A 4,767-nucleotide genomic window follows, 5' to 3' on the forward strand; every position below is an offset into this window, starting at 1 on the left:
TAATGTCGGGGGTTTAAATGGAGAGAAAATGTTTTGAGAAACGATGTACAAATGCGCTTTACACAATTGATGTGTGTATGGATTGGGATAACTGTAGTATGAGCCCCTAATAAAATGTTAAATAATAAAAAAAAAATCTGGCTAGACCAGAGGATGTACACTGGTACAGATAGAAACTGGAAACACAGGGAATCCAGGACAGATGAACCCCTCAGGACCAGTGGTAGGAATGGCGCTACTGGGAGGGTGGAGGGAACGTGAGGGAGAAGGGGGGAACAGATTACAAGGATCTACATATAACCTCCTCCCTGGGGGACAGACAGCAGAGAAGTGGGTGAAGGGGGATGTTGGACAGTGTAAGATATTACAAAATAATTATAACTTATAAATTATCAAGGGTTTATGAGGGAGGGTGAGCAGGGAAGGAGGGGGAAAATGAGGAGCTGATACCAAGGGCTCAAGTAGGAAGCAATGTTTTGAAAATGATGATGGCAACGAACGTACAAATGTGCTTGACACACAACAGATGGATGTATGGATTGTGATGAGTTGGATAAGCCCCCAATAAAATGATTTTATGTGTGTGTGTGTGTACACCAGCTTATCTCTCCATTTTGTTTTTTACACTGTAGCTCTTTCCTCAGGTCTCCAGCCTCTTCTTTGGATCTAGACTGGCTTCCTTTGAGACCTGCTGTCCCACTGCCATCTTGGAATTGCTGTTTACTGTTATCATTGAACCTTCTTTTACCTCTCTCCTGTATTAGATTTCCTGTTTTCCAAGTCCTATATATTAATCTTTCTTAATTCATGCTAACATTTAGATAAAACATCACTTAGTAGCTTCCTGTAAAATAATACACAGAAAATATCTTTGGGGACCTTTAATGTATTCAAAATATCTTTATTCAACCATTCATTTGATAATTAACACTTGAAGTTCTAGATTAAAAGTAATTCTAAATGGATTAATAATACATTGTTCTTTAGATTCCAGTATTGCAATTAAGAAATCTTGTGTCATTACAATTCCCAGACTTTTGGCATATGACTTGTGTTTTTTGTTTATTTACTGTCTGAAAGTATTTAGGATATTCCCATTTTCCTCAGAGCTATATCTTATGTAATTTTGTTCATGTTTTCTTTCAATCCATCTTACTGGAAACTTGGTGGGGCCCTTTAATCTAGGAATGTTGTCTTCTAGCTCCAACCCACCCACAAACAGCTCTGAAGACAGGCCTGGTTACAGCCTTGAACACCCTACCGAGCGTAACTTCTTTGCACACATGTGGTCAGTCACAATAAGATGCAATCAACAGACTTGAGAACTTTCTCACGTTACTTCTTTGGCAACTTCTACTCTCCCTCTTTTCTCTGTAGTCTTCTTTTGGAACTCTTACTTGTATGATTGTATGCCTATTGAAGCAATTATTTAATACTATGTCTTCTCTCTTGTTTTCCAACTTTTGTTTTTTAATTTTTACTCTTGGGAGATAGCCTTGTCTCTGTCTTCTGGTCCTTCCGGTGAATCTTGTTTTTGTTTTGCAATCTTGTTTTTTAATTTCTAAGATTATTTCTTACTTTTAAAATATTTTTATAAGCCTTATTCTTGCTTGATGGATACAATATCTTCTCATCTCTTTACATATTAATTGCAGGTATATTTTTTTTAATTCATTTTATTGGGAGCTCTTGTAGATATAACAATCCAAAATTCAATTAATTCAAGCATAATTATACATTTGCTGCCATCATTTCCAAAACATTTTCTTTCTTCTTGAACTCTTTGATATCAACTCCCCTTTAGCCTCTCCCTCCCCCACCCTACCTCCACAGGAACCCCACTGTTACATTATATATAATACACACACACATATACACATATCTCACACCACCTAATGCATCGTTCACCTACAATTCTGTTATCCTTTCCCCTCAAGTGGAGTTATACAGTCATCCTTGCTATTGATTCCCCCTTCCCCCGCTTCCCATTTTGTTGAGACACAGCGATTTAGCTGTTCCTATAAGCACCACCTAGTGACGTAGGTTACACTGTCAGAACTGTGCCACCATTCTCACGCTCCTGTCCTGAGTCCTTCCTCCACCACTGACGTACATTCACTGCTCCTTAAGGTTCCTGTTCAATATCCCAAGTGGCTGTTGTCAATTTATAGAGTTCTTAATGCTCAGATTTTTTTTTTACTAGTAACTATTATTTGGTTTCAAGATGATTTCTGGAGACTTTTTTCCCTTTTTGGATTTATGGTTTTAAAATGAACCCTGGGCAATAGTTTCAGGAGCTCATTCAACCATATGGCTACAGGAAGACTAGGGTTCATGAGATTCTGAACTCTCCTCTTTTGAACAGAATTCCTCTATAGAATCTGTGATGAAAACGTTCAGTGATGGAAGCTGGGTACCATCCAATTCTCCCAGTCTTCTAGCAAAGAAAGCAGTTGTTCACGGTAGACACAGATGTGTCAGTAGACACATCTCCCATACTCTCCTTTTATTCCTGGTACCCCACCTCATAAAGACCATGTGTTGTGCCTTGGATGGCTGCATACAGCTTTAAGATATCAGGTACTACACAACCTACTAGGTGGCAGGAAACAAGCACTACACATGTTATTTGGCCAATTAACATGGGTGTCCCATGTAATCATGACTAACCCTCCAAATCAAGAAAATAAATCTGTGAAGTTTTTGGATATAAGCCAGCAGACTTAGCAGTGACTCTCCACCCCCCTGCTGTTTTAAATATATCTGTCACACAACTTGTTCCAACTCAACTTTTTTATAGCTGTACAACTTACTGACAACAATTACAATAATCACTTGTTGCAGCCCTACCCTTAATTCATGCGGCATTTCTGTGACAGTCAACGGCCTTTCTTCCTCCTTCCCAATCATTGTAACCCTGATAAGCTTTGCTTTCTATGCATTTGCCTTTTCTTTTCTTTTTATAATGAGGGCATACAATATTTGTCTTTTATTGATCGATTGGTTTTACTCAGCACAATGTCTTTCTGCTCCATCCACATTCATATTGTAGCATGCTTCAAAACTTTATTTCTCCTACTGACTAAGTATTCCCTTCTTGATCATACCACCTTTTGCTTTTCCATTCATCTGTTGGTAGGCATTTAAGCTGCTTCTACTTTCTGGTTATTGTGCATAGTGTTGAAATAAACACTGTTTTTTAAGTCTCTGCTTTCAAGTCTTCGGGTTATATGCCTAGGAGTAGAATTGCCAGATCAAAAGTAGTCAGTTTGAGGACTGAAGTGCACCTGACCTTAGTCATGGTATTTTCAATCACCTCATATGGATATAAAAGTTAGACATTGAATAAGGAAGACCAGAGAAGAATCGATGCATTTTAATTATGATTTGACAAAGAATATTGAACGTCCTATAGTTTGCCAAGAAAACAAACAGATCTTCCTAGAAAGTATAGCAAGAATGCTCATTAGAGGCAAGGATTTCATCTCATCCCTTGGGCACGCTGTCAGGAGAGACCAGTCCCTGGAAAAGGACATCATGCTTAGTAAAATAGAAGGGCAACAAAAGAGAGGAAGACCCTTGACAAGCTGGACTGACACAGTGGCTGCAACAATGACTTGGAACATAGGAACAATTGTGAGGATGGCACAGGATCTGGCAGTGTTTCCTGCAGTTGTGCATGCGGTCACTGGCAGTCAGAACTGACTTGACGGCACCTAATCACAGCATGGTGGTTCTACTTGTCATTTTGTGAGGAGCCGCCACGCTGTTCTCCACACCAGCAGTGTCATCTTCTATTCCTACCAACGGTGTGAGCAAGGGTTTCACTGTCCCCACATCCTCACCAACATTTGCTATTTTCTTTTTTAATCTTTGCCATCCTCGTGGGAGTGAAATCATATCTCATTGTAGTTTTGATCTGTATCTCATTGTGGTTTTGATCTGCATCTCTCTGATGCCTAATGATGGTGAGCATCTTTTCATGTGTTTTTACGTTTTTGTGTGTTTGGTAATCATTTGGACATCTTTGGTAAAATGCATTCTCAAGTTTTTTTTGCCTATTTTATGATTTGGGTTATTTGGCTTTTTATTGTTATATTGTCCAAATTTTATACAGTTTTGATTATGAGATTCTTATCAGATATGTGGTTTTTGAAGGCATTCTTCCAATGGGTAGTTTTTCTTTTCAATTTTTTGGTAAAGCTTTTTGATGGAACAAAGGTATTTAATTTTTATGAAGCCCCATATGTTTATTTTCTCTCTTGCTCTTCATGCTTTTGTTATTATATTAGGAAATCCACCTGAAAGCACTGCCCAAGTGGGCTGGTTTTAATGGTTTGTTTTCATGTTCTTTTCTTTGCACTTTTGTTTCCTCAATGATTACTTCTCTTTCTTATTTGTTCTAGTTTTCCTTCTTTATTTGTTCTAGAGTAACTTTTTTGTTAAAGGATTTCACCAAATGTCTTGCACTCACTGACAGTCTATGTAAAGGAAGGCACTAAAAAGCAGGCTTTCGGGATGAGACTAAGGGGTTATAAATCAGTTTTTCTATTGTGAGAAATGTCAGTATTTGTAAGTCTTTTCTTGAGAGCCATTCATTTCACAAGAGAAAGATCCTCCAATACCCTGCAGGGTTGATAATCACTAGGCTATGGAAAAGGGCTATAGAGTCTTACTATTTGGCATGTGTGTACAACTTCATTAAATTCTTCTGTTTTAGTTTGAGTTTTATATCCTTGTCCTCTATTGTGCCTGGTACCCCGGTAC

The sequence above is a fragment of the Echinops telfairi genome, unplaced genomic scaffold, assembly GCF_000313985.2.
Source record: "Echinops telfairi isolate 266 unplaced genomic scaffold, ASM31398v2 ScPeMD7_70;HRSCAF=299, whole genome shotgun sequence".
In the NCBI taxonomy this organism is placed as follows: Eukaryota; Metazoa; Chordata; class Mammalia; order Afrosoricida; family Tenrecidae; genus Echinops; species Echinops telfairi.